The sequence below is a fragment of the Oncorhynchus gorbuscha genome, linkage group LG02, assembly GCF_021184085.1.
Source record: "Oncorhynchus gorbuscha isolate QuinsamMale2020 ecotype Even-year linkage group LG02, OgorEven_v1.0, whole genome shotgun sequence".
Taxonomy (NCBI): domain Eukaryota; kingdom Metazoa; phylum Chordata; class Actinopteri; order Salmoniformes; family Salmonidae; genus Oncorhynchus; species Oncorhynchus gorbuscha.
The window spans coordinates 51,495,233-51,509,389 of record NC_060174.1 but is presented as its reverse complement, the minus strand read 5'-3'; the positions used below and the strand labels follow the sequence as shown (position 1 = coordinate 51,509,389).

Here is a 14,157-nt window from a genome sequence, read left to right as displayed (position 1 = left end):
TGCCATAGACTTAAGACTACTTCATTTATCAGACAATATATGCTTATGAGTCCCATGCCATTATTTTATATTATGTGATTTTATTGTAAAAATATATATATATATTATTGAACTTAGCTGAATAAAATGGAACGGATATTTTTCCCATTCCGGAGCTAGTGCGAATATGAAGTGGCTATGTTGAGTGTAAAAGTGATCATTTGAAAAAGGTCCTATACGCTAGATTTATAGTTATTTGGCAAATTTTGTTGTGAATGATACAAACCTTAGAATGTCTTCGAAATCAAACCATATATGAGCTGCATGATGCGACGGAAGCCTATTGACTATTTGGAAATTAGCAACAACAAAAAAGCTTGCGCTCTGTGACTTGCCTCACACACACTGTTCTCTAATCAAGTGATCATATTTTCAACCATCAGACTATTCCCAATTTAATCTTTAATGTCCAAAAAAATAATGAAAATGTTCCATTATCAAACGGGTAGGAAAAGGAGCAGGGGAATCATCCCTATGCACTCAAATAGTGAATGGAGACCGCTTTCCCACAGTTTAAATCATGCCGTCGAGGCTACTCCGATTTTAGAGTGGAACAGTTGAGAAATAACTATAGTAGCAGCTGGGATCCTCCACTTTTTAGTGGAAACCATCAACTCTGCTTTCACCTGGGATTGCATATAGAAATGTCTGGGTTTATAAGAATACTTCCACTTCACCCATCAACCACTGTTAGAGGAGTATGCAGCCACTCGCTGCGCGACAGGTGATTTTCCGCCCAAACTCTGTATGCTATGGGCTCTTCGACTCTGTTCCTGCAGCTAGCCCGTGCTTAATTTGGGAAACCAGGTGAAATCTTTTCGGGAACATCGATAGTATCATGTTTTCACGACAAAACGTATTTAATTCAACTGTTGACAGCCCCTATCTCTGCGCGCTTGAGAAAGGGATGAAGGAGAGAGAGAGGAGATGGAAACGCACATTGGTGAGATATTATGTAGCTAAATGTAATGTCAGCTTATTAATTATGAAAATATTTCACTAGAATTGTAGGCGAACTCTGTAAACTGCCCTGTATTGCCTAAGCCTATATGTTCTCTCCCAGACTCGTGGATAGAAAGTAACAATACATAACAGTCCACACTCAAAGGCGATTACTTAAATCTTTCTTTCTTTTAATGCCATGCGTAATAGCCTGCCGTGCGGTAGGCTATTAGGCTATGTATTGTATAATGGCACAATCATTATTTGAATTCAGGTTTTGGGGGCGGGGGCTTGGGCTCATATATAGGCCTATGTGTATACGTAAGCTCTAATATGCATAGGGTTGTTCTACATGCAACGGCTTAAATGCTTTGAATAAATCATCACCTTAGGAAACTCTATCCATTTTGTTGTTTAGCTTTCAAACAACATCCACAATGACCAAGTTTTTCACTCAGTTTCAACCGGTTGTTGAACTTATTTCTTCATATTGATCATCACATTGAGGTCAAACATTTTTGACTAACGCTGGGTTTTAAAGGCATAATACTGTTTTGATAAGTGTTTGATGTGAGCTTCGATTGCATTGGAATTGATGTCAGAGTGGTTAGAGGTACAATAGAGCATTGAGTGTCAGGCCATTAGCGACCTGACGTCGTTAGCCAGTTAGGTACTACCAACACATGTCCAGAGAGCATACAAGGAGATTACTGTGACTCATGACTGCCGGTGTGGCGGTAATCTATATGTTCACCGCAACAGCCCTAATTCTACACCAACATAAGGTATTTTGTTTACATCCTTCATCAAAGCCATTTAATCGGCTCTGTAACACAGTTGGCTGGTCAGACTACTTGTCAACTGTACAGTCTACTAATATCACAGTGACAGTGTGTTCATCAAAAGCCAGTTATTTACTCTGCTCTAACACAGCTGACCAAGCAGACTGCTTGGGCTCCCGAGTGGCGCAGCGGTCTAAGACACTGCTTCTCCGTGCTCGAGGCATCGCTACAGACACGCTGGTTTGAATCCAGGCTGTATGACAACTGGCCGTGATTGGGACGAATTTATTCTTGACTGACTTGCCTAGTTAAATACAGGTTAAATTAAATAAAAAATAATTCTCTATACAGTTTGCTCTACATCATAGTGACCGTGTGTTCATCAAAGCATGTACATAAAGGAGAAGGCCCAGTGGAGTCAAAAACATGATTCCCCTGTGTTTTATATATATTTCCACACTGAGGTTGTAATACTACTGTGAAATTATGATGATTCTATTTTAGTGTAAGAAATTAGTTAGACCAATAAGAAAGAGTTCTAAACATCTCTTCTAAACCTAGCCAATAACAGCTAGTTTTCAACTTCCCCACTCCGACCACTCCCAGACAGTCCTAGCTAAATTATTGCATGAGAAATTGCTCTTTTCTAAGAGTTTCTTTTTGGAAACAATCACAATTGTTAACCAGAAATTATTTGATATTGAGATCAAAACGGCTGCATTGGACCTTTAACAAACAACAATAGAGAATTGATGTCGATAAGATGAGAGTTATAATAATTTTTTCATAGCCAGTTGTGAAGGTGAGCTTTAGATTTGGCTTGATTTCACTTTTCTTTCTGTACAAACCCAGAGGGGAGCTGCTGCTGAAGATGAACAAGCCACCCAGGCCCGGGACGCCTAACTGCGGGCCCTGGAGCTGGTCAGATCCAACGCTGACCTCTGGTACAACCTGGCCATCGTCAACATCGAGATGAAGGAGCCTTCAGATGCCCTGAAGAACTTCAACTACGCCCTGGAGCTCAACCCATACCACAAACTGTCCCTCTTCAACTCTGCCCTGCTCATGCAGGAATCCGGTATGTGACTGAGGCTGAGAAACTCAGGGTTGTATTCATTAGTGCACATCGTAGCAAAACGTTTTGCAATGGAAAACGAAAATAAGCATACAGGAATGACACTTCCTGTATCGGCCCGTCTGCTTCCGTTTTGCTCCTACTGAATACAACCCAGGCTCAACCAAAGCACGTAGCAGTTGTTTTGTTTAGTTAACCTTTATTTAAATCAGGAAGTTCCATTTGAAATGTAGATTATCAATCAACAATGAATCACTCATCTTGTCATTAATAAACATTACCAGATAAGAGATAAGGGGCTCTATTTTTGGCTGGCGTCAAGCCAATTGTCAAACGCACGCTCGGTTGCCATTTCGTCCTGATAAAGCAGTCTCTCTTCTATTTTCAAACCCTAGTGTCAGGATTGGTAGTTTACCTTTCTTATATCAGCTCGCTTGCGCTGAGGTAGGAGGGGTATTATTTTGGTTGTGCATTTAAAAAAACTCCATGTTGGCTATATGCCCGTCATAGCATGAGAGATGAGAATCCCGTGACACTCCTATTTAGAAACATTTCAATTCTGCTCCTTTTTTATTTGATTAAAAAAGCCCTTAATAGGCCACCCTTGTTTCCACAACAATGTATCTGGTGTCTTTCTTATCCTGGCCATGCATTAGCCGAGTAGCCTATGCATAAAAGGTTTCCAAATGGTCCCCTCGTGAGGCTTTTGCCGACATGCTTTTGCATTATTCACAATTCACATAGGCCTACCTGCAGTGCATACTCCGTTAGGCTTGTATCCATCCCCATTTCCAAAGAGTGCCTCTTGTCCTGTTACCAAAGACACGGTCCTCCAAACGTAGGCTATTCCGTCTATAACGCCATATCAACAGTAGGCCTACAGTATATCTTGCTTATTGAGAACACGACTCACACATACAATACAGTTTACAGGAGCCTATACTCGTTGAAGCCAATTACAACAATGTTGACTCCAAACATATTGAGCAATAACTGCTTAATTATTATTATTTTTTTTTACTGTTGCTATCACGCACTAGCCTCTGCTAATATATAAACTTGTAGTATTATTCCACAATGGACTAGGAGGAGATTATTTCGTGCCCCCAGCCGCATTGGAGTTGATGAGAATGCAAAGACATTCAATAACCTACAGAACTTGAGACAAACACATGCAGTATTAAGCTATGGAACGCCTTGTTGGACCAGTGAGTGTCCAAGCCCTCGTCACACCTACAACTTATTTATTCATTTAAACCCAAGCCTTTCATGCCACCGGCAGCTATTTTGCACATAATAATGGCTGTGAAAATCAAAAATATTTCTGACACCCCCGGATCTATAGCGTTAGATTTACCATTGCATTAGAGTACTAGGGCTCTATTTTAAACAAACCTAATGTCTTTAATTATTCTACTGAAGAGGCTTGGTTTCATTGGAACTGGAGCCCTTCAGGTGTGCCGTCTGTAGCTATGTTGACTAGATTGTTTACCCAAACAGCCATGTGAGTTCAAGGCCAAGTTCACAGCCCTGGTGCTGCCTTGGTGCCTCCTCCTCTTCCTGGTGCTGCCTTGGTGGCTCCTCCTCTTCCTGGTGCTGCCTTGGTGCCTCCTCCTCTTCCTGGTGCTGCCTTGGTGCCTCCTCCTCCTCCTCTTCCTGGTGCTGACTTTTCCTCCACCCCCTTCCCTCCTCCTGGGCCGCTCTCTTTACCCACGCTCATTTTCAGCGTAACTTATCCTCTTTGTAAGAGGCCGGGGCAGTGCTCCCTAACCCTGAAGGTGAATTTAAACAAAAGTCCCAGCACGCGACACGTCGACATTTTCCTCACATTTGCAGACTAACAAGTTATACCAGTGTGATTAATGGTCCCCCGTGGTGCGAGCAAATGTACCATGATAGCAGGTTGGGTCGACAAGGGTTTCAGATTTGGGAATTGGACAAAAGAAGTATTATTACAATTATTATAAATGCACCTTAACCCTACCCACTAGGTGTGTGTGTGGCGTGGTGTGTGTGTGTGTGTGACTCGGCACTCCCCTGGCTCTGCCCAGATCACTCACGGTTCGCTGCAGCTGTAAAATGAGAGATTAATTTCGGCTCTAGGTGTTATTGTTAATAACTGTGTTCTAATAATGCTGTCACTCACCACCAATGTTTTTGTTCTGACTCCCTGTATTCTTTGTGCTCTCTCTCTCTTTTGGTATTACTCTCATTCTGTTCACGGTGGCCCAACTGTTGATTCAATTGTAGGTGTGAGTTTTTGACTTGGTGCCAGCAAGAGTCCCTTGGCACTCTACGAGGTTGTTGCGGCTGCGCGTACACTGTGCGGCTGCACGTACACCCAGCATAGTTTACAGGCACAGGGCACATACAATAAGTTCATGTTAAAAAATGAACACTCTTGGCACACTCTTTAGTTGCAAGCACTGATAGATGTAATAAAACAGTCTGGTGAAACATTGGGCGGTATAAATTGTGTGTACATTTTATTGAATGCCATTCCTATCTTATCACACAGTTTTTGCTGTACAGTCTGCACCTGTGACTTGCTGAGTGTGCGTGCCCCACCTTGACCCACAAACCAGTATAGTGTTGCCATCCGAACACGTTTAACAAATCACACCTACCTCCAACTAAATAAACAATGACTGTTGTTATTGTGCCCTAACCATTATGTGTGTGTGTGCATGTGGGTGTGCATTTTTCTTTGTCTTTGTTTTCCAGGTGAGCCCAGGTTCTGTCCGGAGGCCAACCGTCGTTCCCTGACCTACATCCAGGAGCCAGACGATGCCAACGGCTACTTCAACCTGGGGATGCTTGCCATGGATGCAGATGAGAATGCTACAGCCGAGCGCTGGATGAGGGAGGCCACCCATCGCGCCCTCGTCAACCTGGCCCTGCTCCACTCGCAGTCTCGACAGGAGGTGGATGCCCTGCCTGTATTAGACGAGCTGCTGCACCACCACCCAGAGCATGTTAACGGTTTGATTCTCATGGGGGATAGGCATCCTGATGAACCACAAGAAGGACATCCAGGGTGCCAAGATCTGCTTCCAGAGGATCCTCCGTATGGACACCCACCAACGTGCAAGGGGGAACACACAACCCTGCGTGTGGTCTACTTTGAGGAGCGAGGCCTGCCGAGAGCGGAGCGCTGCCTGGAGGAAACGCTGGGCCTGGCGCCCCAACGAGGAGTACGTGCGCCGCCACCTGGGCATCGCACGCGGCAAGACGGCGGCCCCATGTCTGCAGCGTGGCAGCCGCTGAGCCCAGCGTCAGCAGAGGGCGCGGCTACGCTAGCTAAGGCGGAGGAAAAGAAGCTGGGTAAGGAGGAGGAAGGGAGTGGAGCCACCGACAGCGATAGGGTTGGGGAGGGTGCCGGGAATAAGAAGAATACACGGAAATCCTCCATGGCAAAAAGCTTTCGAGCTGGTGGCAACAGCCAATCAGAGCATCTGGACGGCAGCCAGGCTGACAAATAGCTGAGGACTAAGAGCGAATCCACAAAAGAGATTAAAGATATAGAGAAGAAACGGGCATCCGCCTTGGAGAGACTGGAGGAGATTGACTTCATATTATGCGGTGATTAACCTTGTTGTTATTTACCGCAGCGCAGGGCACATTTTTGTAGAGCTACTAACAGCCCATGAATCACAGGTGTGATGCGTCTTAGATTGTACCCTATGATAACATATACAAAACATTAAGAACATGTTCTTTCCATGACAGACTGGCCAGGTGAATCCAGTTGAAAGGTATGCTCCCTTATTGATGTCACTTATTAAATTCATTTCAGTCTAAAATGAAATGAACGGGAGGAGAGAGGTGCCAATAAGTTTTAAGCCTTGAGACAATTGAGGGTGAATGGGCAAGACAAACTATGGAAGTGCCTTTGAACGGGGTATGGTAGTAGGTGCCAGGCGCACCAGTTTGTGTCAAGAACTGCAACGCTACTGGGTTTTTCATGCTCAACAGTTTCCCGTGTGTATTAAGACAAAAGGCGGGGTGGGTCTCAATATTAGTAAATTGTCCTTAATCGGGCGGCAGGTAGCCTAGTGGTTAGAGTGTTGGACTTGTAACCGAAAGGTTGCACGATCGAATCCCCGAGCTGACAAGGTACAAATGTGTCATTCTGCCCCTGAACAAGGCAGTTAATCTGCTGTTCCTAGGCCGTCATTGAAAATAAGAATTTGTTCTTAACTGACTTGCCTATTTGAGTAAAATCAAATAAAAATAATAATGTTTTGTACACTCAGTGTATATAGTGCGCTACTTTTGACCAGGACCCATAGGTTAGAAGCCCACAGTAGTGAATAGGGTGGCATTTCGGACACTGCCACAAACTCTGTTGGTTTTAAGAAACAAAACCACTCCCCACATCATCATGCTTGGTTTAACTCACTTTTTCTTTTAATCATGTTTAGGGGCTACCCTATCTGCTGTGTCCCATAATTTTAACACCATTGCAAGTATTAAAGGGAAATTGTGGTTTGTTTGTTCTCTGAACAGCACGAGAAAGGAAGAGCACAACGCGATTTGTCATAGTCTATTTAATCTCCACTACAGATGCATAACCCTGTGTGTTGCTTCTTCTGAATGTCATTTTATCATATCCTAATTTATACTGGTTTGTTTTGATATGTTTACTAGATAAGTTGTTGATCACTGGATTTCTTTACGTGTGACTCACTCTGTGCGTAGCCAGGTATTGTGTTTAAAAAAGGAATGATTGTATCACGAACAATGAAAGGAAATGACGTAATGGACACTACTGCAGGCATACAGGATCTCTGTATGTTGTATGCATCTCCAAATAACCCATTACTACAGCTGCTGCGCCAGCGTACTACACCACATGGCACCCCATTGACTATTTTCACTTATTGATCTCACCCTTTACTTCCTGTTTGCCACGTCGTCAGTGTTACTCTCCTCATAGCAAAGCCCGTATCTCATAGTGCTTCCATGGAGCTGTTTGTCTCGTATTCAGTTCATGTCTGTTCATGCACATGCAACCTGACCCACCACCAGACAGAAATATTGTTTTCTGCTGTTCGTCTTCACTCTTCACGTATCATAACATCTCTGATTGCAACAATACCAGGCAGTTTTGGCGTGAGGATTGTGACACATGCTCCTCCTCGCCCCTCTCCCTCCCATGTTCTCCCTCAGGCTGTGCCATGTGTTTTTTATCATTTACACAAGATGCTTCCTCTCTCTTTGAGGGAGGATTTCACAGCACAGTTATTGTGCATAACAGTTCCTCTTTATTTTTACTTCTCCCACTGCAGCTCAGCACGTTGACCTTGTTCTCTGTTTCTCTCCATCTCTCTGTCTGTCTTCCTTCACTCTCTTTATGTAATTAACATGCTGTTTGTTGCTATCTTGATTTTTTTTGTTTTCAACTTGTCATTCTAATGTTGAGTTTGAGTTACCTGGAATGGAAGTGTTTTTGTTTGATGTTTGATGAAAGAGATAATGTGACTTGTCAGAAACCTATGATTAGCTAAGTGAAACAAAAACTCGCCTGCCATTGTTTTGCATCTCTTTAACCCCTTATTTAACCCCTCAGTGTTCCATGATTGTTTTGTATCCTGGTGATTAGTTGCAGACCTCTACTGTGCAGTGTCAATCTGTTCCTTTTTCCTCTTCGCACTCACTGAAAGATGGTGTGTCCATCTGTTCGCACTCACTGTCAGTCACGATTACCCTAATGGAAATCTGCTGATATCTTCAATTAAGAAACATTGTCAGTGTGATATGATGGTTGGCCTGAGGCCTCATATGAAACATGACTCTCCTAGCAGTCTCAACATGATCATGCATTTACTTATCATTGAGCTCCTAAAACACTACATAGTGTATGTTTTATTTTTTTATTTTTTTTTATTTCACCTTTATTTAACCAGGTAGGCTAGTTGAGAACAGGTTCTCATTTGCAACTGCGACCTGGCCAAGATAAAGCAAAGCAGTGTGAACAGACAACACAGAGTTACACATGGAGTAAACAATTAACAAGTCAATAACACAGTAGAAAAAAGGGGAGTCTATATACAATGTGTGCAAAAGGCATGAGGAGGTAGGCGAATAATTACAATATTGCAGATTAACACTGGAGTGATAAATGATCAGATGATCATGTACAGGTAGAGATATTGGTGTGCAAAAGAGCAGAAAAGTAAATAAATAAAAACTGTGGGGATGAGGTAGGTGAAAATGGGTGGGCTATTTACCAATAGATTATGTACAGCTGCAGCGATCGGTTAGCTGCTCAGATAGCTGATGTTTGAAGTTGGTGAGGGAGATAAAAGTCTCCAACTTCAGCGATTTTTGCAATTCGTTCCAGTCACAGGCAGCAGAGTACTGGAACGAAAGGCGGCCAAATGAGGTGTTGGCTTTAGGGATGATCAATGAGATACACCTGCTGGAGCGCATGCTACGGATGGGTGTTGCCATCGTGACCAGTGAGCTGAGATAAGGCGGAGCTTTGCCTAGCATGGCCTTGTAGATGGCCTGGAGCGAGGGCCAGCCGACTAGAGCATACAAGTCGCAGTGGTGGGTAGTATAAGGTGCTTTAGTGACAAAACGGATGGCACTGTGATAAACTGCATCCAGTTTGCTGAGAAGAGTGTTGGAAGCAATTTTGTAGATGACATCGCCGAAGTCGAGGATCGGTAGGATAGTCAGTTTTACTAGGGTAAGCTTGGCAGCGTGAGTGAAGGAGGCTTTGTTGCGGAATAGAAAGCCGAATCTTGATTTGATTTTCGATTAGAGATGTTTGATGTGGGTCTGGAAGGAGAGTTTGCAGTCTAGCCAGACACCTAGGTACTTATAGGTGTCCACATATTCAAAGTCGGAACCATCCAATGTGGTGATGCTAGTCGGGCAAGCGGGTGCAGGCAGCGATCGGTTGAAAAGCATGCATTTGGTTTTACTAGCGTTTAAGAGCAGTTGGAGGCCACGGAAGGAGTGTTGTATGGCATTGAAGCTCGATTGGAGGTTAGATAGCACAGTGTCCAATGACGGGCCGAAAGTGTACAGAATGGTGTCGTCTGCGTAGAGGTGGATCAGGGAATCGCCCGCTGCAAGAGCAACATCATTGATATACACAGAGAAAAGAGTCGGCCCAAGAATTGAACCCTGTGGCACCCCCATAGAGACTGCCAGAGGACCGGACAACATGCCCTCCGATTTGACACACTGAACTCTGTCTGCAAAGTAATTGGTGAACCAGGCAAGGCAGTCATCCGAAAAACCGAGGCTACTGAGTCTGCCGATAAGAATATGGTGATTGACAGAGTCGAAAGCCTTGGCAAGGTCGATGAAGACGGCTGCACAGTACTGTCTTTTATCGATGGCAGTTATGATGTCGTTTAGTACCTTGAGTGTGGCTGAGGTGCACCCGTGACCGGCTCGGAAACCAGATTGCATAGCGGAGAAGGTACGGTGGGATTCGAGATGGTCAGTGACCTGTTTGTTGACTTGGCTTTCGAAGACCTTAGATAGGCAGGGCAGAATGGATATAGGTCTGTAACAGTTTGGGTCCAGGGTGTCTCCCCCTTTGAAGAGGGGGATGACTGCGGCAGCTTTCCAATCCTTGGGGATCTCAGACGATATGAAAGAGAGGTTGAACAGGCTGGTAATAGGGGTTGCGACAATGGCGGCGGATAGTTTCAGAAATAGAGGGTCCAGATTGTCAAGCCCAGCTGATTTATATGGGTCCAGGTTTTGTAGCTCTTTCAGAACATCTGCTATCTGGATTTGGGTAAAGGAGAACCTGGAGAGGCTTGGGCGAGGAGCTGCGGGGGGCCGGAGCTGTTGGCCGAGGTAGGAGTAGCCAGGCGGAAGGCATGGCCAGCCGTTGAGAAATGATTGTTGAAGTTTTCGATAATCATGGATTTGTCGGTGGTGACCGTGTTCCCTAGCCTCAGTGCAGTGGGCAGCTGAGAGGTGGTGCTCTTGTTCTCCATGGACTTCACAGTGTCCCAGAACTTTTTGGCGTTGGAGCTACAGGATGCAAACTTCTGCCTGAAGAAGCTGGCCTTAGCTTTCCTGACTGACTGCGTGTATTGGTTCCTGACTTCCCTGAACAGTTGCATATCGCGGGGACTGTTCGATGCTATTGCAGTCCGCCACAGGATGTTTTTGTGCTGGTCGAGGGCAGTCAGGTCTGGAGTGAACCAAGGGCTGTATCTGTTCTTAGTTCTGCATTTTTTGAACGGAGCATGCTTATCTAATATGGTGAGGAAGTTACTCTTAAAGAATGACCAGGCATCCTCAACTGACGGGATGAGGTCAATGTCCTTCCAGGATACCCGGGCCAGGTCGATTAGAAAGGCCTGCTCACAGAAGTGTTTTAGGGAGCGTTTGACAGTGATGAGGGGTGGTCGTTTGACTGCGGCACCGTAGCGGATACAGGCAATGAGGCAGTGGTCGCTGAGATCCTGGTTGAAGACAGCGGAGGTGTATTTGAAGGGCCAGTTGGTCAGGATGACGTCTATGAGGGTGCCCTTGCTTACAGAGTTAGGGTTGTACCTGGTGGGTTCCTTGATGATTTGTGTGAGATGCTTATATACGTCCAGTATGTATTTGTTTATTTATTGCATGCACTGTGAGCTCTCAGTACTGTTATTGTTTGCCACTTAAAATATATGGTACGTTGTTTAGCATGGCTATCTTTTATCATGCAAGACGAGTGCTCCGAAAGTGTTACAATTGTAATCAATCAAGAATATTTAAATGCCTTGAAAGAACTGTCTCGCCTGCAAAGATATCAGATTTGTAGAGAGCACATCAATTCTATTCAAGCACCATATCTATCACTTTTGTCATGGGCAAATATGTTTCACCTGCAATGTAATTGATAAATTATTTTAATTTTAAATCGCTTAAAAAAATAAAAAATGTATTTTTAAAACTGTCCCTTGTTTTCTAATATGAGCCCTGATATCGACTTGGCTCCTGGGTGCTTGATAGTGGTGGGGATTCCAGGTGCTTTTCACTTCTACATGTTATTTTTCTGTATGTCTTACAGCTAACATCTAGTCTCCCTTGGCAGACCGGTTGCCTTCCACATTAAAAAGTGTTCCGGTATATCTAGGTCTGGGATTTCTGAGACTAGCTCCCAACAGTTGGGGGCGATATACATTTGAAGTCGGAAGTTTACTTACACCTTAGCCAAATACATTTAAACTCCGTTTTTTTCACAATTCCTGACATTTAATCAAAGTAAAAATTCCCTGTCTTATGTCCGTTACAATCAACACTTTATTTTAAGAATGTGAAATGTCAGAATAATAGTGAGAATTATTTATTTCAGCTTTTATTGCTTTCATCACATACCCAGTGGGTCAGATGTTTACATACACTCAATTAGTATTTGGTAGGCCACCTTGCTCGCACACTCTTATTCAGTTCTGCCTACAAATTTTCTATTGGATTGAAGTCGGGGCTTTGTGATGGCCACTCCAAAACCTTGAGTTCGTTGTCCTTAAGACATTTTGCCACAACTTTGGAAGTATGCTTGGGGTCATTGTCCATTTACAAGACCCATTTGTGACCAAGCTTTAAATTCCTGACTGATGTTGAGATGTTGCTTCAATATATCCACCTAATTTTCCCTTCCTCATGATGTCATCTATTTTGTGAAGTGCACCAGTCCCTCCAGGAATAAAGCACCCCCACAACATGATGCTGCCACCTCCGTGCTTCACGGTTGGGATGGTGTTCTTTGGCTTGCAAGCGTCCCCCTTTTCCCTCCAAACATAACTATGGTCATTATGGCCAAACAGTTCCATTTTTGTTTAATCAGACCAGAGGACATTTCTCCAAAAAGTACAATCTTTGCCCCCATGTGCAGTTTCAAACCGTAATCTGGCTTTTTTATGGCGTATTGGAGCAGTGGCTTCTTAGGTTATGTCGATATTGGACTCGTTTAACTGTGGATATAGATACTTTTGTACCTCTTTCCTCCAGCATCTTCACAAGGTCCTTTGCCTTTGTTCTGGGGTTGATTTGCACTTTTCGCACCAAAGTATGTTCATCTCTAAGAGACAGAACGCGTCTCCTTCTTGTGCGGTATGACGGCTGCGTGGTCTCATGGTGTTTATACTTGCGTACTATTGTTTGTACAGATGAACGTTGTACCTTCAGGCATTTGGAAATTGCTCCCAAGGATGAACCAGACTTGTGGATGTCTGCAATGTTCTTGGCTGATTTCTTTTGATTTTCCCATAATGTTAAGCAAAGAAGCACTGAGTTTGAAGGTAGGCCTTGAAATACATCCACAGGTATACCTCCAATTGACTCAAATGATGTCAATTAGCCTCGCAGAAGCTTCTACAGCCATGACATAATATTCTGTAATTTTCCAAGCTGTTTAAAGGCAGTCAACTCAGTGTATGTAATCTTCTGAGCCACTGGAATTGTGATACTGTGAATTATGAAGTAATCTGTCCGTAAACAATTGTTGGAAAAAATACTTGTGTCATGCACAAAGTAGATGTCCAAACCGACTTGCCAAAACTTTTGTTTGTTAACCAGAAATGTGTGGAGTAGTTCAAAAACTAGTTTTAATGACTCAAATCTGAGTGTGTGACTTCAACTGTATGGTCAGAGGTCCTACAAATGGTAGGTGTTTGTTTTGATGGCCACATTACCCCAGTGGGTGCACCAGGGAATTTTCACTTTGTCTAGCTAAGGGGTGGCTTGGTCGTTGAGTAGGGGTGGTGCAATCTATGGTGTATTAAACATGCATCTAGTAATACATTATTTCTTGGGTGTGCTAAACATTCCCGAGGGAGCTTCAGCACCTAGCAAGTCTCTCTGAAGTCGGCCATACATTACGCAAGCCTGGTCCAGAAACTTCTCCTAGCCCTCACTCCTAGCACCAGCCCCTAGGCATGTAATATTGATCTGAAAGAATTGAATAAGGATATGGTATCAGCTCAACTTTGCCCTCTGATCAAAGCATTGCTTTCATAAGGGGGAGGTAAGGGGAAAGTACACAAAAAGATTACTAGGATTAAAGATCAAATTAGATCAATATTTTATAAGATATTAAGGAAGGTTAGATAAAACTTGATTACATGCTCAGGCTCCGACTTGATTAGGATGGCAGCAGTGAGGTAATACAGCACATCGCTGTACTCTTGATCCTTACTGTTTGGCTCAGTTTCAAACCCACTTTCTCTTGAGTCTAGTCCCCTCTACTCACTCCATAAGATGCATTCCTGGCAGGGTTGGGTAGGTTACTTTCTAAATGTCATCCATTAGTTACTAGTTACCTGTCAGATTGTAATCCATTGTGTAACTTTAAGC

General features: G+C 43.7%; 1 pseudogene; it reads left to right on the top strand.

Annotated features, from left to right (window-relative positions):
• The window catches only part of LOC123990342, a 60,369-nt pseudogene extending 54,264 nt beyond the window's left edge, over window positions 1–6,105 (top strand).
• The last annotated feature ends 8,052 nt before the right edge of the window (window positions 6,106–14,157 follow it).